Below are 22,158 nucleotides of genomic sequence, written 5' to 3'. Positions count from 1 at the left end.
AATCTCCCACCAGGAGTACTGTGACAGTCTATAGGTTGACAGATAATGGCGTATCGCTTCAGGGGAACTGGCTCGTGGAACGTTGAAAATGTGACAGTGGTAAAACGGGGAGCAACTGACAGGAGTAACTATGACTCTCTTAAGGTAGCCATATGCCTCGTCAACAGGCGAAATACATCGGCAATCTCGAGAAGCTCCCACCAGGAGTACTGTGACAGTCTATAGGTTGACAGATAATGGCGTATCGCTTCAGGGGAACTGGCTAGTGGAACCTTGAAAATGTGACTGTGGTAAAACGGGGAGCAACTGACAGGAGTAACTATGACTCTCTTAAGGTAGCCATATGCCTCGTCAACCGGAGAAATACATCGGCAATCTCGAGAAGCTCCCACCAGGAGTACTGTGACAGTCTATAGGTTGACAGATAATGGCGTATCGCTTCAGGGGAACTGGCTAGTGGAACGTTGAAAATGTGACTGTGGTAAAACGGGGAGCAACTGACAGGAGTAACTATGACTCTCTTAAGGTAGCCATATGCCTCGTCAACAGGCGAAATACATCGGCAATCTCGAGAAGCTCCCACCAGGAGTACTGTGACAGTCTATAGGTTGACAGATAATGGCGTATCGCTTCAGGGGAAGTGGCGAGAGGAAGCTTAAAATTGTGACTGTGGTGAAACGGGGAGCAACTGACAGGAGTAACAATGACTCTCTTAAGGTAGCCATATGCCTCGTCAACAGGCGAAATACATCGGCAATCTCGAGAAGCTCCCACCAGGAGTACTGTGACAGTCTATAGGTTGACAGATAATGGCGTATCGCTTCAGGGGAACTGGCTAGTGGAACGTTGAAAATGTGACTGTGGTAAAACGGGGAGCAACTGACAGGAGTAACTATGACTCTCTTAAGGTAGCCATACGCCTCGTCAACAGGCGAAATACATCGGCAATCTCGAGAAGCTCCCACCAGGAGTACTGTGACAGTCTATAGGTTGACAGATAATGGCGTATCGCTTCAGGGGAACTGGCTAGTGGAACCTTGAAAATGTGACTGTGGTAAAACGGGGAGCAACTGACAGGAGTAACTATGACTCTCTTAAGGTAGCCAAATGCTTCGTCAACAGGCGAAATACATCGGCAAACTCGAGAAGCTCACGGCAGGAGTACTGTGAAAGACATTAGGTTGACAGACAATGGCGTATCGCGTCAGGTGAACTGGCTAGAGGAAGCTTGAAAATGTGACTGTGGTAAAACGGGGAGCAACTGACAGGAGTAACTATGATCTCTTAAGGTAGCCAAATGCCTCGTCAACAGGCGAAATACATCGGCAAACTCGAGAATCTCCCACCAGGAGTACTGTGACAGTCTATAGGTTGACAGATAATGGCGTATCGCTTCAGGGGAACTGGCTCGTGGAACGTTGAAAATGTGACAGTGGTAAAACGGGGAGCAACTGACAGGAGTAACTATGACTCTCTTAAGGTAGCCATATGCCTCGTCAACAGGCGAAATACATCGGCAATCTCGAGAAGCTCCCACCAGGAGTACTGTGACAGTCTATAGGTTGACAGATAATGGCGTATCGCTTCAGGGGAACTGGCTAGTGGAACCTTGAAAATGTGACTGTGGTAAAACGGGGAGCAACTGACAGGAGTAACTATGACTCTCTTAAGGTAGCCATATGCCTCGTCAACCGGAGAAATACATCGGCAATCTCGAGAAGCTCCCACCAGGAGTACTGTGACAGTCTATAGGTTGACAGATAATGGCGTATCGCTTCAGGGGAACTGGCTAGTGGAACGTTGAAAATGTGACTGTGGTAAAACGGGGAGCAACTGACAGGAGTAACTATGACTCTCTTAAGGTAGCCATATGCCTCGTCAACAGGCGAAATACATCGGCAATCTCGAGAAGCTCCCACCAGGAGTACTGTGACAGTCTATAGGTTGACAGATAATGGCGTATCGCTTCAGGGGAAGTGGCGAGAGGAAGCTTAAAATTGTGACTGTGGTGAAACGGGGAGCAACTGACAGGAGTAACAATGACTCTCTTAAGGTAGCCATATGCCTCGTCAACAGGCGAAATACATCGGCAATCTCGAGAAGCTCCCACCAGGAGTACTGTGACAGTCTATAGGTTGACAGATAATGGCGTATCGCTTCAGGGGAACTGGCTAGTGGAACGTTGAAAATGTGACTGTGGTAAAACGGGGAGCAACTGACAGGAGTAACTATGACTCTCTTAAGGTAGCCATACGCCTCGTCAACAGGCGAAATACATCGGCAATCTCGAGAAGCTCCCACCAGGAGTACTGTGACAGTCTATAGGTTGACAGATAATGGCGTATCGCTTCAGGGGAACTGGCTAGTGGAACCTTGAAAATGTGACTGTGGTAAAACGGGGAGCAACTGACAGGAGTAACTATGACTCTCTTAAGGTAGCCAAATGCTTCGTCAACAGGCGAAATACATCGGCAAACTCGAGAAGCTCACGGCAGGAGTACTGTGAAAGACATTAGGTTGACAGACAATGGCGTATCGCGTCAGGTGAACTGGCTAGAGGAAGCTTGAAAATGTGACTGTGGTAAAACGGGGAGCAACTGACAGGAGTAACTATGATCTCTTAAGGTAGCCAAATGCCTCGTCAACAGGCGAAATACATCGGCAAACTCGAGAATCTCCCACCAGGAGTACTGTGACAGTCTATAGGTTGACAGATAATGGCGTATCGCTTCAGGGGAACTGGCTCGTGGAACGTTGAAAATGTGACAGTGGTAAAACGGGGAGCAACTGACAGGAGTAACTATGACTCTCTTAAGGTAGCCATATGCCTCGTCAACAGGCGAAATACATCGGCAATCTCGAGAAGCTCCCACCAGGAGTACTGTGACAGTCTATAGGTTGACAGATAATGGCGTATCGCTTCAGGGGAACTGGCTAGTGGAACCTTGAAAATGTGACTGTGGTAAAACGGGGAGCAGCTGACAGGAGTAACTATGACTCTCTTAAGGTAGCCATATGCCTCGTCAACAGGCGAAATACATCGGCAATCTCGAGAAGCTCCCACCAGGAGTACTGTGACAGTCTATAGGTTGACAGATAATGGCGTATCGCTTCAGGGGAACTGGCTAGTGGAACGTTGAAAATGTGACTGTGGTAAAACGGGGAGCAACTGACAGGAGTAACTATGACTCTCTTAAGGTAGCCAAATGCTTCGTCAACAGGCGAAATACATCGGCAAACTCGAGAAGCTCACGGCAGGAGTACTGTGAAAGACATTAGGTTGACAGACAATGGCGTATCGCGTCAGGTGAACTGGCTAGAGGAAGCTTGAAACTGTGTCTGTGGTAAAACGGGGAGCAACTGACAGGAGTAACTATGACTCTCTTAAGGTAGCCAAATGCCTCGTCAACCGGAGAAATACATCGGCAAACTCGAGAATCTCCCACCAGGAGTACTGTGACAGTCTATAGGTTGACAGATAATGGCGTATCGCTTCAGGGGAACTGGCTAGTGGAACCTTGAAAATGTGACTGTGGTAAAACGGGGAGCAACTGACAGGAGTAACTATGACTCTCTTAAGGTAGCCAAATGCTTCGTCAACAGGCGAAATACATCGGCAAACTCGAGAAGCTCACGGCAGGAGTACTGTGAAAGACATTAGGTTGACAGACAATGGCGTATCGCGTCAGGTGAACTGGCTAGTGGAACATTGAAAATGTGACTGTGGTAAAACGGGGAGCAACTGACAGGAGTAACTATGACTCTCTTAAGGTAGCCATATGCCTCGTCAACAGGCGAAATACATCGGCAATCTCGAGAAGCTCCCACCAGGAGTACTGTGACAGTCTATAGGTTGACAGATAATGGCGTATCGCTTCAGGGGAACTGGCTAGTGGAACCTTGAAAATGTGACTGTGGTAAAACGGGGAGCAACTGACAGGAGTAACTATGACTCTCTTAAGGTAGCCATATGCCTCGTCAACAGGCGAAATACATCGGCAATCTCGAGAAGCTCCCACCAGGAGTACTGTGACAGTCTATAGGTTGACAGATAATGGCGTATCGCTTCAGGGGAACTGGCTAGTGGAACGTTGAAAATGTGACTGTGGTAAAACGGGGAGCAACTGACAGGAGTAACTATGACTCTCTTAAGGTAGCCATATGCCTCGTCAACAGGCGAAATACATCGGCAATCTCGAGAAGCTCCCACCAGGAGTACTGTGACAGTCTATAGGTTGACAGATAATGGCGTATCGCTTCAGGGGAACTGGCTAGTGGAACCTTGAAAATGTGACTGTGGTAAAACGGGGAGCAACTGACAGGAGTAACTATGACTCTCTTAAGGTAGCCAAATGCTTCGTCAACAGGCGAAATACATCGGCAAACTCGAGAAGCTCACGGCAGGAGTACTGTGAAAGACATTAGGTTGACAGACAATGGCGTATCGCGTCAGGTGAACTGGCTAGAGGAAGCTTGAAAATGTGACTGTGGTAAAACGGGGAGCAACTGACAGGAGTAACTATGATCTCTTAAGGTAGCCAAATGCCTCGTCAACAGGCGAAATACATCGGCAAACTCGAGAAGCTCCCATCAGGAGTGCTGTGAAAGTCTTTAGGTTGACAGATAATAGCGTATCGCTTCAGGGGAACTGGCTCGTGGAACGTTGAAAATGTGACAGTGGTAAAACGGGGAGCAACTGACAGGAGTAACTATGACTCTCTTAAGGTAGCCATATGCCTCGTCAACAGGCGAAATACATCGGCAATCTCGAGAAGCTCCCACCAGGAGTACTGTGACAGTCTATAGGTTGACAGATAATGGCGTATCGCTTCAGGGGAACTGGCTAGTGGAACCTTGAAAATGTGACTGTGGTAAAACGGGGAGTAACTGACAGGAGTAACTATGACTCTCTTAAGGTAGCCATATGCCTCGTCAACAGGCGAAATACATCGGCAATCTCGAGAAGCTCCCACCAGGAGTACTGTGACAGTCTATAGGTTGACAGATAATGGCGTATCGCTTCAGGGGAACTGGCTAGTGGAACGTTGAAAATGTGACTGTGGTAAAACGGGGAGCAACTGACAGGAGTAACTATGACTCTCTTAAGGTAGCCATATGCCTCGTCAACAGGCGAAATACATCGGCAATCTCGAGAAGCTCCCACCAGGAGTACTGTGACAGTCTATAGGTTGACAGATAATGGCGTATCGCTTCAGGGGAACTGGCTAGTGGAACCTTGAAAATGTGACTGTGGTAAAACGGGGAGCAACTGACAGGAGTAACTATGACTCTCTTAAGGTAGCCAAATGCTTCGTCAACAGGCGAAATACATCGGCAAACTCGAGAAGCTCACGGCAGGAGTACTGTGAAAGACATTAGGTTGACAGACAATGGCGTATCGCGTCAGGTGAACTGGCTAGAGGAAGCTTGAAAATGTGACTGTGGTAAAACGGGGAGCAACTGACAGGAGTAACTATGATCTCTTAAGGTAGCCAAATGCCTCGTCAACAGGCGAAATACATCGGCAAACTCGAGAATCTCCCACCAGGAGTACTGTGACAGTCTATAGGTTGACAGATAATGGCGTATCGCTTCAGGGGAACTGGCTCGTGGAACGTTGAAAATGTGACAGTGGTAAAACGGGGAGCAACTGACAGGAGTAACTATGACTCTCTTAAGGTAGCCATATGCCTCGTCAACAGGCGAAATACATCGGCAATCTCGAGAAGCTCCCACCAGGAGTACTGTGACAGTCTATAGGTTGACAGATAATGGCGTATCGCTTCAGGGGAACTGGCTAGTGGAACCTTGAAAATGTGACTGTGGTAAAACGGGGAGCAACTGACAGGAGTAACTATGACTCTCTTAAGGTAGCCATATGCCTCGTCAACAGGCGAAATACATCGGCAATCTCGAGAAGCTCCCACCAGGAGTACTGTGACAGTCTATAGGTTGACAGATAATGGCGTATCGCTTCAGGGGAACTGGCTAGTGTAACGTTGAAAATGTGACTGTGGTAAAACGGGGAGCAACTGACAGGAGTAACTATGACTCTCTTAAGGTAGCCAAATGCTTCGTCAACAGGCGAAATACATCGGCAAACTCGAGAAGCTCACGGCAGGAGTACTGTGAAAGACATTAGGTTGACAGACAATGGCGTATCACGTCAGGTGAACTGGCTAGAGGAAGCTTGAAACTGTGTCTGTGGTAAAACGGGGAGCAACTGACAGGAGTAACTATGACTCTCTTAAGGTAGCCAAATGCCTCGTCAACCGGAGAAATACATCGGCAAACTCGAGAATCTCCCACCAGGAGTACTGTGACAGTCTATAGGTTGACAGATAATGGCGTATCGCTTCAGGGGAACTGGCTAGTTGAACCTTGAAAATGTGACTGTGGTAAAACGGGGAGCAGCTGACAGGAGTAACTATGACTCTCTTAAGGTAGCCATATGCCTCGTCAACAGGCGAAATACATCGGCAATCTCGAGAAGCTCCCACCAGGAGTACTGTGACAGTCTATAGGTTGACAGATAATGGCGTATCGCTTCAGGGGAACTGGCTAGTGGAACGTTGAAAATGTGACTGTGGTAAAACGGGGAGCAACTGACAGGAGTAACTATGACTCTCTTAAGGTAGCCAAATGCTTCGTCAACAGGCGAAATACATCGGCAAACTCGAGAAGCTCACGGCAGGAGTACTGTGAAAGACATTAGGTTGACAGACAATGGCGTATCGCGTCAGGTGAACTGGCTAGAGGAAGCTTGAAACTGTGTCTGTGGTAAAACGGGGAGCAACTGACAGGAGTAACTATGACTCTCTTAAGGTAGCCAAATGCCTCGTCAACCGGAGAAATACATCGGCAAACTCGAGAATCTCCCACCAGGAGTACTGTGACAGTCTATAGGTTGACAGATAATGGCGTATCGCTTCAGGGGAACTGGCTAGTGGAACCTTGAAAATGTGACTGTGGTAAAACGGGGAGCAACTGACAGGAGTAACTATGACTCTCTTAAGGTAGCCAAATGCTTCGTCAACAGGCGAAATACATCGGCAAACTCGAGAAGCTCACGGCAGGAGTACTGTGAAAGACATTAGGTTGACAGACAATGGCGTATCGCGTCAGGTGAACTGGCTAGTGGAACATTGAAAATGTGACTGTGGTAAAACGGGGAGCAACTGACAGGAGTAACTATGACTCTCTTAAGGTAGCCATATGCCTCGTCAACAGGCGAAATACATCGGCAATCTCGAGAAGCTCCCACCAGGAGTACTGTGACAGTCTATAGGTTGACAGATAATGGCGTATCGCTTCAGGGGAACTGGCTAGTGGAACGTTGAAAATGTGACTGTGGTAAAACGGGGAGCAACTGACAGGAGTAACTATGACTCTCTTAAGGTAGCCATATGCCTCGTCAACAGGCGAAATACATCGGCAATCTCGAGAAGCTCCCACCAGGAGTACTGTGACAGTCTATAGGTTGACAGATAATGGCGTATCGCTTCAGGGGAACTGGCTAGTGTAACGTTGAAAATGTGACTGTGGTAAAACGGGGAGCAACTGACAGGAGTAACTATGACTCTCTTAAGGTAGCCAAATGCTTCGTCAACAGGCGAAATACATCGGCAAACTCGAGAAGCTCACGGCAGGAGTACTGTGAAAGACATTAGGTTGACAGACAATGGCGTATCACGTCAGGTGAACTGGCTAGAGGAAGCTTGAAACTGTGTCTGTGGTAAAACGGGGAGCAACTGACAGGAGTAACTATGACTCTCTTAAGGTAGCCAAATGCCTCGTCAACCGGAGAAATACATCGGCAAACTCGAGAATCTCCCACCAGGAGTACTGTGACAGTCTATAGGTTGACAGATAATGGCGTATCGCTTCAGGGGAACTGGCTAGTTGAACCTTGAAAATGTGACTGTGGTAAAACGGGGAGCAGCTGACAGGAGTAACTATGACTCTCTTAAGGTAGCCATATGCCTCGTCAACAGGCGAAATACATCGGCAATCTCGAGAAGCTCCCACCAGGAGTACTGTGACAGTCTATAGGTTGACAGATAATGGCGTATCGCTTCAGGGGAACTGGCTAGTGGAACGTTGAAAATGTGACTGTGGTAAAACGGGGAGCAACTGACAGGAGTAACTATGACTCTCTTAAGGTAGCCAAATGCTTCGTCAACAGGCGAAATACATCGGCAAACTCGAGAAGCTCACGGCAGGAGTACTGTGAAAGACATTAGGTTGACAGACAATGGCGTATCGCGTCAGGTGAACTGGCTAGAGGAAGCTTGAAACTGTGTCTGTGGTAAAACGGGGAGCAACTGACAGGAGTAACTATGACTCTCTTAAGGTAGCCAAATGCCTCGTCAACCGGAGAAATACATCGGCAAACTCGAGAATCTCCCACCAGGAGTACTGTGACAGTCTATAGGTTGACAGATAATGGCGTATCGCTTCAGGGGAACTGGCTAGTGGAACCTTGAAAATGTGACTGTGGTAAAACGGGGAGCAACTGACAGGAGTAACTATGACTCTCTTAAGGTAGCCAAATGCTTCGTCAACAGGCGAAATACATCGGCAAACTCGAGAAGCTCACGGCAGGAGTACTGTGAAAGACATTAGGTTGACAGACAATGGCGTATCGCGTCAGGTGAACTGGCTAGTGGAACATTGAAAATGTGACTGTGGTAAAACGGGGAGCAACTGACAGGAGTAACTATGACTCTCTTAAGGTAGCCATATGCCTCGTCAACAGGCGAAATACATCGGCAATCTCGAGAAGCTCCCACCAGGAGTACTGTGACAGTCTATAGGTTGACAGATAATGGCGTATCGCTTCAGGGGAACTGGCTAGTGGAACGTTGAAAATGTGACTGTGGTAAAACGGGGAGCAACTGACAGGAGTAACTATGACTCTCTTAAGGTAGCCATATGCCTCGTCAACAGGCGAAATACATCGGCAATCTCGAGAAGCTCCCACCAGGAGTACTGTGACAGTCTATAGGTTGACAGATAATGGCGTATCGCTTCAGGGGAACTGGCTAGTGGAACCTTGAAAATGTGACTGTGGTAAAACGGGGAGCAACTGACAGGAGTAACTATGACTCTCTTAAGGTAGCCAAATGCTTCGTCAACAGGCGAAATACATCGGCAAACTCGAGAAGCTCACGGCAGGAGAACTGTGAAAGACATTAGGTTGACAGACAATGGCGTATCGCGTCAGGTGAACTGGCTAGAGGAAGCTTGAAAATGTGACTGTGGTAAAACGGGGAGCAACTGACAGGAGTAACTATGATCTCTTAAGGTAGCCAAATGCCTCGTCAACAGGCGAAATACATCGGCAAACTCGAGAAGCTCCCATCAGGAGTGCTGTGAAAGTCTTTAGGTTGACAGATAATAGCGTATCGCTTCAGGGGAACTGGCTCGTGGAACGTTGAAAATGTGACAGTGGTAAAACGGGGAGCAACTGACAGGAGTAACTATGACTCTCTTAAGGTAGCCATATGCCTCGTCAACAGGCGAAATACATCGGCAATCTCGAGAAGCTCCCACCAGGAGTACTGTGACAGTCTATAGGTTGACAGATAATGGCGTATCGCTTCAGGGGAACTGGCTAGTGGAACCTTGAAAATGTGACTGTGGTAAAACGGGGAGCAACTGACAGGAGTAACTATGACTCTCTTAAGGTAGCCATATGCCTCGTCAACAGGCGAAATACATCGGCAATCTCGAGAAGCTCCCACCAGGAGTACTGTGACAGTCTATAGGTTGACAGATAATGGCGTATCGCTTCAGGGGAACTGGCTAGTGGAACGTTGAAAATGTGACTGTGGTAAAACGGGGAGCAACTGACAGGAGTAACTATGACTCTCTTAAGGTAGCCATATGCCTCGTCAACAGGCGAAATACATCGGCAATCTCGAGAAGCTCCCACCAGGAGTACTGTGACAGTCTATAGGTTGACAGATAATGGCGTATCGCTTCAGGGGAACTGGCTAGTGGAACCTTGAAAATGTGACTGTGGTAAAACGGGGAGCAACTGACAGGAGTAACTATGACTCTCTTAAGGTAGCCAAATGCTTCGTCAACAGGCGAAATACATCGGCAAACTCGAGAAGCTCACGGCAGGAGTACTGTGAAAGACATTAGGTTGACAGACAATGGCGTATCGCGTCAGGTGAACTGGCTAGAGGAAGCTTGAAAATGTGACTGTGGTAAAACGGGGAGCAACTGACAGGAGTAACTATGATCTCTTAAGGTAGCCAAATGCCTCGTCAACAGGCGAAATACATCGGCAAACTCGAGAATCTCCCACCAGGAGTACTGTGACAGTCTATAGGTTGACAGATAATGGCGTATCGCTTCAGGGGAACTGGCTCGTGGAACGTTGAAAATGTGACAGTGGTAAAACGGGGAGCAACTGACAGGAGTAACTATGACTCTCTTAAGGTAGCCATATGCCTCGTCAACAGGCGAAATACATCGGCAATCTCGAGAAGCTCCCACCAGGAGTACTGTGACAGTCTATAGGTTGACAGATAATGGCGTATCGCTTCAGGGGAACTGGCTAGTGGAACCTTGAAAATGTGACTGTGGTAAAACGGGGAGCAACTGACAGGAGTAACTATGACTCTCTTAAGGTAGCCATATGCCTCGTCAACAGGCGAAATACATCGGCAATCTCGAGAAGCTCCCACCAGGAGTACTGTGACAGTCTATAGGTTGACAGATAATGGCGTATCGCTTCAGGGGAACTGGCTAGTGGAACCTTGAAAATGTGACTGTGGTAAAACGGGGAGTAACTGACAGGAGTAACTATGACTCTCTTAAGGTAGCCATATGCCTCGTCAACAGGCGAAATACATCGGCAATCTCGAGAAGCTCCCACCAGGAGTACTGTGACAGTCTATAGGTTGACAGATAATGGCGTATCGCTTCAGGGGAACTGGCTAGTGGAACCTTGAAAATGTGACTGTGGTAAAACGGGGAGCAACTGACAGGAGTAACTATGACTCTCTTAAGGTAGCCATATGCCTCGTCAACAGGCGAAATACATCGGCAATCTCGAGAAGCTCCCACCAGGAGTACTGTGACAGTCTATAGGTTGACAGATAATGGCGTATCGCTTCAGGGGAACTGGCTAGTGGAACGTTGAAAATGTGACTGTGGTAAAACGGGGAGCAACTGACAGGAGTAACTATGACTCTCTTAAGGTAGCCATATGCCTCGTCAACAGGCGAAATACATCGGCAATCTCGAGAAGCTCCCACCAGGAGTACTGTGACAGTCTATAGGTTGACAGATAATGGCGTATCGCTTCAGGGGAACTGGCTAGTGGAACCTTGAAAATGTGACTGTGGTAAAACGGGGAGCAACTGACAGGAGTAACTATGACTCTCTTAAGGTAGCCAAATGCTTCGTCAACAGGCGAAATACATCGGCAAACTCGAGAAGCTCACGGCAGGAGTACTGTGAAAGACATTAGGTTGACAGACAATGGCGTATCGCGTCAGGTGAACTGGCTAGAGGAAGCTTGAAAATGTGACTGTGGTAAAACGGGGAGCAACTGACAGGAGTAACTATGATCTCTTAAGGTAGCCAAATGCCTCGTCAACAGGCGAAATACATCGGCAAACTCGAGAATCTCCCACCAGGAGTACTGTGACAGTCTATAGGTTGACAGATAATGGCGTATCGCTTCAGGGGAACTGGCTCGTGGAACGTTGAAAATGTGACAGTGGTAAAACGGGGAGCAACTGACAGGAGTAACTATGACTCTCTTAAGGTAGCCATATGCCTCGTCAACAGGCGAAATACATCGGCAATCTCGAGAAGCTCCCACCAGGAGTACTGTGACAGTCTATAGGTTGACAGATAATGGCGTATCGCTTCAGGGGAACTGGCTAGTGGAACCTTGAAAATGTGACTGTGGTAAAACGGGGAGCAACTGACAGGAGTAACTATGACTCTCTTAAGGTAGCCATATGCCTCGTCAACAGGCGAAATACATCGGCAATCTCGAGAAGCTCCCACCAGGAGTACTGTGACAGTCTATAGGTTGACAGATAATGGCGTATCGCTTCAGGGGAACTGGCTAGTGGAACCTTGAAAATGTGACTGTGGTAAAACGGGGAGTAACTGACAGGAGTAACTATGACTCTCTTAAGGTAGCCATATGCCTCGTCAACAGGCGAAATACATCGGCAATCTCGAGAAGCTCCCACCAGGAGTACTGTGACAGTCTATAGGTTGACAGATAATGGCGTATCGCTTCAGGGGAACTGGCTAGTGGAACGTTGAAAATGTGACTGTGGTAAAACGGGGAGCAACTGACAGGAGTAACTATGACTCTCTTAAGGTAGCCATATGCCTCGTCAACAGGCGAAATACATCGGCAATCTCGAGAAGCTCCCACCAGGAGTACTGTGACAGTCTATAGGTTGACAGATAATGGCGTATCGCTTCAGGGGAACTGGCTAGTGGAACCTTGAAAATGTGACTGTGGTAAAACGGGGAGCAACTGACAGGAGTAACTATGACTCTCTTAAGGTAGCCAAATGCTTCGTCAACAGGCGAAATACATCGGCAAACTCGAGAAGCTCACGGCAGGAGTACTGTGAAAGACATTAGGTTGACAGACAATGGCGTATCGCGTCAGGTGAACTGGCTAGAGGAAGCTTGAAAATGTGACTGTGGTAAAACGGGGAGCAACTGACAGGAGTAACTATGATCTCTTAAGGTAGCCAAATGCCTCGTCAACAGGCGAAATACATCGGCAAACTCGAGAATCTCCCACCAGGAGTACTGTGACAGTCTATAGGTTGACAGATAATGGCGTATCGCTTCAGGGGAACTGGCTCGTGGAACGTTGAAAATGTGACAGTGGTAAAACGGGGAGCAACTGACAGGAGTAACTATGACTCTCTTAAGGTAGCCATATGCCTCGTCAACAGGCGAAATACATCGGCAATCTCGAGAAGCTCCCACCAGGAGTACTGTGACAGTCTATAGGTTGACAGATAATGGCGTATCGCTTCAGGGGAACTGGCTAGTGGAACCTTGAAAATGTGACTGTGGTAAAACGGGGAGCAACTGACAGGAGTAACTATGACTCTCTTAAGGTAGCCATATGCCTCGTCAACAGGCGAAATACATCGGCAATCTCGAGAAGCTCCCACCAGGAGTACTGTGACAGTCTATAGGTTGACAGATAATGGCGTATCGCTTCAGGGGAACTGGCTAGTGTAACGTTGAAAATGTGACTGTGGTAAAACGGGGAGCAACTGACAGGAGTAACTATGACTCTCTTAAGGTAGCCAAATGCTTCGTCAACAGGCGAAATACATCGGCAAACTCGAGAAGCTCACGGCAGGAGTACTGTGAAAGACATTAGGTTGACAGACAATGGCGTATCACGTCAGGTGAACTGGCTAGAGGAAGCTTGAAACTGTGTCTGTGGTAAAACGGGGAGCAACTGACAGGAGTAACTATGACTCTCTTAAGGTAGCCAAATGCCTCGTCAACCGGAGAAATACATCGGCAAACTCGAGAATCTCCCACCAGGAGTACTGTGACAGTCTATAGGTTGACAGATAATGGCGTATCGCTTCAGGGGAACTGGCTAGTTGAACCTTGAAAATGTGACTGTGGTAAAACGGGGAGCAGCTGACAGGAGTAACTATGACTCTCTTAAGGTAGCCATATGCCTCGTCAACAGGCGAAATACATCGGCAATCTCGAGAAGCTCCCACCAGGAGTACTGTGACAGTCTATAGGTTGACAGATAATGGCGTATCGCTTCAGGGGAACTGGCTAGTGGAACGTTGAAAATGTGACTGTGGTAAAACGGGGAGCAACTGACAGGAGTAACTATGACTCTCTTAAGGTAGCCAAATGCTTCGTCAACAGGCGAAATACATCGGCAAACTCGAGAAGCTCACGGCAGGAGTACTGTGAAAGACATTAGGTTGACAGACAATGGCGTATCGCGTCAGGTGAACTGGCTAGAGGAAGCTTGAAACTGTGTCTGTGGTAAAACGGGGAGCAACTGACAGGAGTAACTATGACTCTCTTAAGGTAGCCAAATGCCTCGTCAACCGGAGAAATACATCGGCAAACTCGAGAATCTCCCACCAGGAGTACTGTGACAGTCTATAGGTTGACAGATAATGGCGTATCGCTTCAGGGGAACTGGCTAGTGGAACCTTGAAAATGTGACTGTGGTAAAACGGGGAGCAACTGACAGGAGTAACTATGACTCTCTTAAGGTAGCCAAATGCTTCGTCAACAGGCGAAATACATCGGCAAACTCGAGAAGCTCACGGCAGGAGTACTGTGAAAGACATTAGGTTGACAGACAATGGCGTATCGCGTCAGGTGAACTGGCTAGTGGAACATTGAAAATGTGACTGTGGTAAAACGGGGAGCAACTGACAGGAGTAACTATGACTCTCTTAAGGTAGCCATATGCCTCGTCAACAGGCGAAATACATCGGCAATCTCGAGAAGCTCCCACCAGGAGTACTGTGACAGTCTATAGGTTGACAGATAATGGCGTATCGCTTCAGGGGAACTGGCTAGTGGAACGTTGAAAATGTGACTGTGGTAAAACGGGGAGCAACTGACAGGAGTAACTATGACTCTCTTAAGGTAGCCATATGCCTCGTCAACAGGCGAAATACATCGGCAATCTCGAGAAGCTCCCACCAGGAGTACTGTGACAGTCTATAGGTTGACAGATAATGGCGTATCGCTTCAGGGGAACTGGCTAGTGGAACCTTGAAAATGTGACTGTGGTAAAACGGGGAGCAACTGACAGGAGTAACTATGACTCTCTTAAGGTAGCCAAATGCTTCGTCAACAGGCGAAATACATCGGCAAACTCGAGAAGCTCACGGCAGGAGAACTGTGAAAGACATTAGGTTGACAGACAATGGCGTATCGCGTCAGGTGAACTGGCTAGAGGAAGCTTGAAAATGTGACTGTGGTAAAACGGGGAGCAACTGACAGGAGTAACTATGATCTCTTAAGGTAGCCAAATGCCTCGTCAACAGGCGAAATACATCGGCAAACTCGAGAAGCTCCCATCAGGAGTGCTGTGAAAGTCTTTAGGTTGACAGATAATAGCGTATCGCTTCAGGGGAACTGGCTCGTGGAACGTTGAAAATGTGACAGTGGTAAAACGGGGAGCAACTGACAGGAGTAACTATGACTCTCTTAAGGTAGCCATATGCCTCGTCAACAGGCGAAATACATCGGCAATCTCGAGAAGCTCCCACCAGGAGTACTGTGACAGTCTATAGGTTGACAGATAATGGCGTATCGCTTCAGGGGAACTGGCTAGTGGAACCTTGAAAATGTGACTGTGGTAAAACGGGGAGCAACTGACAGGAGTAACTATGACTCTCTTAAGGTAGCCATATGCCTCGTCAACAGGCGAAATACATCGGCAATCTCGAGAAGCTCCCACCAGGAGTACTGTGACAGTCTATAGGTTGACAGATAATGGCGTATCGCTTCAGGGGAACTGGCTAGTGGAACGTTGAAAATGTGACTGTGGTAAAACGGGGAGCAACTGACAGGAGTAACTATGACTCTCTTAAGGTAGCCATATGCCTCGTCAACAGGCGAAATACATCGGCAATCTCGAGAAGCTCCCACCAGGAGTACTGTGACAGTCTATAGGTTGACAGATAATGGCGTATCGCTTCAGGGGAACTGGCTAGTGGAACCTTGAAAATGTGACTGTGGTAAAACGGGGAGCAACTGACAGGAGTAACTATGACTCTCTTAAGGTAGCCAAATGCTTCGTCAACAGGCGAAATACATCGGCAAACTCGAGAAGCTCACGGCAGGAGTACTGTGAAAGACATTAGGTTGACAGACAATGGCGTATCTCGTCAGGTGAACTGGCTAGAGGAAGCTTGAAAATGTGACTGTGGTAAAACGGGGAGCAACTGACAGGAGTAACTATGATCTCTTAAGGTAGCCAAATGCCTCGTCAACAGGCGAAATACATCGGCAAACTCGAGAATCTCCCACCAGGAGTACTGTGACAGTCTATAGGTTGACAGATAATGGCGTATCGCTTCAGGGGAACTGGCTCGTGGAACGTTGAAAATGTGACAGTGGTAAAACGGGGAGCAACTGACAGGAGTAACTATGACTCTCTTAAGGTAGCCATATGCCTCGTCAACAGGCGAAATACATCGGCAATCTCGAGAAGCTCCCACCAGGAGTACTGTGACAGTCTATAGGTTGACAGATAATGGCGTATCGCTTCAGGGGAACTGGCTAGTGGAACCTTGAAAATGTGACTGTGGTAAAACGGGGAGCAACTGACAGGAGTAACTATGACTCTCTTAAGGTAGCCATATGCCTCGTCAACAGGCGAAATACATCGGCAATCTCGAGAAGCTCCCACCAGGAGTACTGTGACAGTCTATAGGTTGACAGATAATGGCGTATCGCTTCAGGGGAACTGGCTAGTGGAACGTTGAAAATGTGACTGTGGTAAAACGGGGAGCAACTGACAGGAGTAACTATGACTCTCTTAAGGTAGCCAAATGCTTCGTCAACAGGCGAAATACATCGGCAAACTCGAGAAGCTCACGGCAGGAGTACTGTGAAAGACATTAGGTTGACAGACAATGGCGTATCGCGTCAGGTGAACTGGCTAGAGGAAGCTTGAAACTGTGTCTGTGGTAAAACGGGGAGCAACTGACAGGAGTAACTATGACTCTCTTAAGGTAGCCAAATGCCTCGTCAACCGGAGAAATACATCGGCAAACTCGAGAATCTCCCACCAGGAGTACTGTGACAGTCTATAGGTTGACAGATAATGGCGTATCGCTTCAGGGGAACTGGCTAGTGGAACCTTGAAAATGTGACTGTGGTAAAACGGGGAGCAACTGACAGGAGTAACTATGACTGTCTTAAGGTAGCCAAATGCTTCGTCAACAGGCGAAATACATCGGCAAACTCGAGAAGCTCACGGCAGGAGTACTGTGAAAGACATTAGGTTGACAGACAATGGCGTATCGCGTCAGGTGAACTGGCTAGTGGAACATTGAAAATGTGACTGTGGTAAAACGGGGAGCAACTGACAGGAGTAACTATGACTCTCTTAAGGTAGCCATATGCCTCGTCAACAGGCGAAATACATCGGCAATCTCGAGAAGCTCCCACCAGGAGTACTGTGACAGTCTATAGGTTGACAGATAATGGCGTATCGCTTCAGGGGAACTGGCTAGTGGAACCTTGAAAATGTGACTGTGGTAAAACGGGGAGCAACTGACAGGAGTAACTATGACTGTCTTAAGGTAGCCAAATGCTTCGTCAACAGGCGAAATACATCGGCAAACTCGAGAAGCTCACGGCAGGAGTACTGTGAAAGACATTAGGTTGACAGACAATGGCGTATCGCGTCAGGTGAACTGGCTAGTGGAACATTGAAAATGTGACTGTGGTAAAACGGGGAGCAACTGACAGGAGTAACTATGACTCTCTTAAGGTAGCCATATGCCTCGTCAACAGGCGAAATACATCGGCAATCTCGAGAAGCTCCCACCAGGAGTACTGTGACAGTCTATAGGTTGACAGATAATGGCGTATCGCTTCAGGGGAACTGGCTAGTGGAACCTTGAAAATGTGACTGTGGTAAAACGGGGAGCAACTGACAGGAGTAACTATGACTCCCTTAAGGTAGCCAAATGCTTCGTCAACAGGCGAAATACATCGGCAAACTCGAGAAGCTCACGGCAGGAGTACTGTGAAAGACATTAGGTTGACAGACAATGGCGTATCGCGTCAGGTGAACTGGCTAGAGGAAGCTTGAAACTGTGTCTGTGGTAAAACGGGGAGCAACTGACAGGAGTAACTATGATCTCTTAAGGTAGCCAAATGCCTCGTCAACAGGCGAAATACATCGGCAAACTCGAGAAGCTCCCATCAGGAGTGCTGTGAAAGTCTTTAGGTTGACAGATAATAGAGTATCGCTTCAGGGGAACTGGCTCGTGGAACGTTGAAAATGTGACAGTGGTAAAACGGGGAGCAACTGACAGGAGTAACTATGACTCTCTTAAGGTAGCCATATGCCTCGTCAACAGGCGAAATACATCGGCAAACTCGAGAATCTCCCACCAGGAGTACTGTGACAGTCTATAGGTTGACAGATAATGGCGTATCGCTTCAGGGGAACTGGCTCGTGGAACGTTGAAAATGTGACAGTGGTAAAACGGGGAGCAACTGACAGGAGTAACTATGACTCTCTTAAGGTAGCCATATGCCTCGTCAACAGGCGAAATACATCGGCAATCTCGAGAAGCTCCCACCAGGAGTACTGTGACAGTCTATAGGTTGACAGATAATGGCGTATCGCTTCAGGGGAACTGGCTAGTGGAACCTTGAAAATGTGACTGTGGTAAAACGGGGAGCAACTGACAGGAGTAACTATGACTCTCTTAAGGTAGCCATATGCCTCGTCAACAGGCGAAATACATCGGCAATCTCGAGAAGCTCCCACCAGGAGTACTGTGACAGTCTATAGGTTGACAGATAATGGCGTATCGCTTCAGGGGAACTGGCTAGTGGAACGTTGAAAATATGACTGTGGTAAAACGGGGAGCAACTGACAGGAGTAACTATGACTCTCTTAAGGTAGCCAAATGCTTCGTCAACAGGCGAAATACATCGGCAAACTCGAGAAGCTCACGGCAGGAGTACTGTGAAAGACATTAGGTTGACAGACAATGGCGTATCGCGTCAGGTGAACTGGCTAGAGGAAGCTTGAAACTGTGTCTGTGGTAAAACGGGGAGCAACTGACAGGAGTAACTATGACTCTCTTAAGGTAGCCAAATGCCTCGTCAACCGGAGAAATACATCGGCAAACTCGAGAATCTCCCACCAGGAGTACTGTGACAGTCTATAGGTTGACAGATAATGGCGTATCGCTTCAGGGGAACTGGCTAGTGGAACCTTGAAAATGTGACTGTGGTAAAACGGGGAGCAACTGACAGGAGTAACTATGACTCTCTTAAGGTAGCCAAATGCTTCGTCAACAGGCGAAATACATCGGCAAACTCGAGAAGCTCACGGCAGGAGTACTGTGAAAGACATTAGGTTGACAGACAATGGCGTATCGCGTCAGGTGAACTGGCTAGTGGAACATTGAAAATGTGACTGTGGTAAAACGGGGAGCAACTGACAGGAGTAACTATGACTCTCTTAAGGTAGCCATATGCCTCGTCAACAGGCGAAATACATCGGCAATCTCGAGAAGCTCCCACCAGGAGTACTGTGACAGTCTATAGGTTGACAGATAATGGCGTATCGCTTCAGGGGAACTGGCTAGTGGAACCTTGAAAATGTGACTGTGGTAAAACGGGGAGCAACTGACAGGAGTAACTATGACTCCCTTAAGGTAGCCAAATGCTTCGTCAACAGGCGAAATACATCGGCAAACTCGAGAAGCTCACGGCAGGAGTACTGTGAAAGACATTAGGTTGACAGACAATGGCGTATCGCGTCAGGTGAACTGGCTAGAGGAAGCTTGAAACTGTGTCTGTGGTAAAACGGGGAGCAACTGACAGGAGTAACTATGATCTCTTAAGGTAGCCAAATGCCTCGTCAACAGGCGAAATACATCGGCAAACTCGAGAAGCTCCCATCAGGAGTGCTGTGAAAGTCTTTAGGTTGACAGATAATAGCGTATCGCTTCAGGGGAACTGGCTCGTGGAACGTTGAAAATGTGACAGTGGTAAAACGGGGAGCAACTGACAGGAGTAACTATGACTCTCTTAAGGTAGCCATATGCCTCGTCAACAGGCAAAATACATCGGCAATCTCGAGAAGCTCCCACCAGGAGTACTGTGACAGTCTATAGGTTGACAGATAATGGCGTATCGCTTCAGGGGAACTGGCTAGTGGAACCTTGAAAATGTGACTGTGGTAAAACGGGGAGCAACTGACAGGAGTAACTATGACTCTCTTAAGGTAGCCATATGCCTCGTCAACAGGCGAAATACATCGGCAATCTCGAGAAGCTCCCACCAGGAGTACTGTGACAGTCTATAGGTTGACAGATAATGGCGTATCGCTTCAGGGGAACTGGCTAGTGGAACGTTGAAAATGTGACTGTGGTAAAACGGGGAGCAACTGACAGGAGTAACTATGACTCTCTTAAGGTAGCCATATGCCTCGTCAACAGGCGAAATACATCGGCAATCTCGAGAAGCTCCCACCAGGAGTACTGTGACAGTCTATAGGTTGACAGATAATGGCGTATCGCTTCAGGGGAACTGGCTAGTGGAACCTTGAAAATGTGACTGTGGTAAAACGGGGAGCAACTGACAGGAGTAACTATGACTCTCTTAAGGTAGCCAAATGCTTCGTCAACAGGCGAAATACATCGGCACACTCGAGAAGCTCACGGCAGGAGTACTGTGAAAGACATTAGGTTGACAGACAATGGCGTATCGCGTCAGGTGAACTGGCTAGAGGAAGCTTGAAAATGTGACTGGTAAAACGGGGAGCAACTGACAGGAGTAACTATGATCTCTTAAGGTAGCCAAATGCCTCGTCAACAGGCGAAATACATCGGCAAACTCGAGAATCTCCCACCAGGAGTACTGTGACAGTCTATAGGTTGACAGATAATGGCGTATCGCTTCAGGGGAACTGGCTCGTGGAACGTTGAAAATGTGACAGTGGTAAAACGGGGAGCAACTGACAGGAGTAACTATGACTCTCTTAAGGTAGCCATATGCCTCGTCAACAGGCGAAATACATCGGCAATCTCGAGAAGCTCCCACCAGGAGTACTGTGACAGTCTATAGGTTGACAGATAATGGCGTATCGCTTCAGGGGAACTGGCTAGTGGAACCTTGAAAATGTGACTGTGGTAAAACGGGGAGCAACTGACAGGAGTAACTATGACTCTCTTAAGGTAGCCATATGCCTCGTCAAAAGGCGAAATACATCGGCAATCTCGAGAAGCTCCCACCAGGAGTACTGTGACAGTCTATAGGTTGACAGATAATGGCGTATCGCTTCAGGGGAACTGGCTAGTGGAACGTTGAAAATGTGACTGTGGTAAAACGGGGAGCAACTGACAGGAGTAACTATGACTCTCTTAAGGTAGCCAAATGCTTCGTCAACAGGCGAAATACATCGGCAAACTCGAGAAGCTCACGGCAGGAGTACTGTGAAAGACATTAGGTTGACAGACAATGGCGTATCGCGTCAGGTGAACTGGCTAGAGGAAGCTTGAAACTGTGTCTGTGGTAAAACGGGGAGCAACTGACAGGAGTAACTATGACTCTCTTAAGGTAGCCAAATGCCTCGTCAACCGGAGAAATACATCGGCAAACTCGAGAATCTCCCACCAGGAGTACTGTGACAGTCTATAGGTTGACAGATAATGGCGTATCGCTTCAGGGGAACTGGCTAGTGGAACCTTGAAAATGTCACTGTGGTAAAACGGGGAGCAACTGACAGGAGTAACTATGACTCTCTTAAGGTAGCCAAATGCTTCGTCAACAGGCGAAATACATCGGCAAACTCGAGAAGCTCACGGCAGGAGTACTGTGAAAGACATTAGGTTGACAGACAATGGCGTATCGCGTCAGGTGAACTGGCTAGTGGAACATTGAAAATGTGACTGTGGTAAAACGGGGAGCAACTGACAGGAGTAACTATGACTCTCTTAAGGTAGCCAAATGCCTCGTCAACAGGCGAAATACATCGGCAAACTCGAGAAGCTCCCATCAGGAGTGCTGTGAAAGTCTTTAGGTTGACAGATAATAGCGTATCGCTTCAGGGGAACTGGCTCGTGGAACGTTGAAAATGTGACAGTGGTAAAACGGGGAGCAACTGACAGGAGTAACTATGACTCTCTTAAGGTAGCCATATGCCTCGTCAACAGGCAAAATACATCGGCAATCTCGAGAAGCTCCCACCAGGAGTACTGTGACAGTCTATAGGTTGACAGATAATGGCGTATCGCTTCAGGGGAACTGGCTAGTGGAACCTTGAAAATGTGACTGTGGTAAAACGGGGAGCAACTGACAGGAGTAACTATGACTCTCTTAAGGTAGCCATATGCCTCGTCAACAGGCGAAATACATCGGCAATCTCGAGAAGCTCCCACCAGGAGT

The sequence above is a fragment of the Schistocerca serialis genome, chromosome 3 (assembly GCF_023864345.2).
Source record: "Schistocerca serialis cubense isolate TAMUIC-IGC-003099 chromosome 3, iqSchSeri2.2, whole genome shotgun sequence".
Lineage (NCBI taxonomy): Eukaryota > Metazoa > Arthropoda > Insecta > Orthoptera > Acrididae > Schistocerca > Schistocerca serialis.
The sequence above is the reverse complement of the archived record's forward strand: the minus strand, read 5'-3'. Positions refer to the sequence as shown.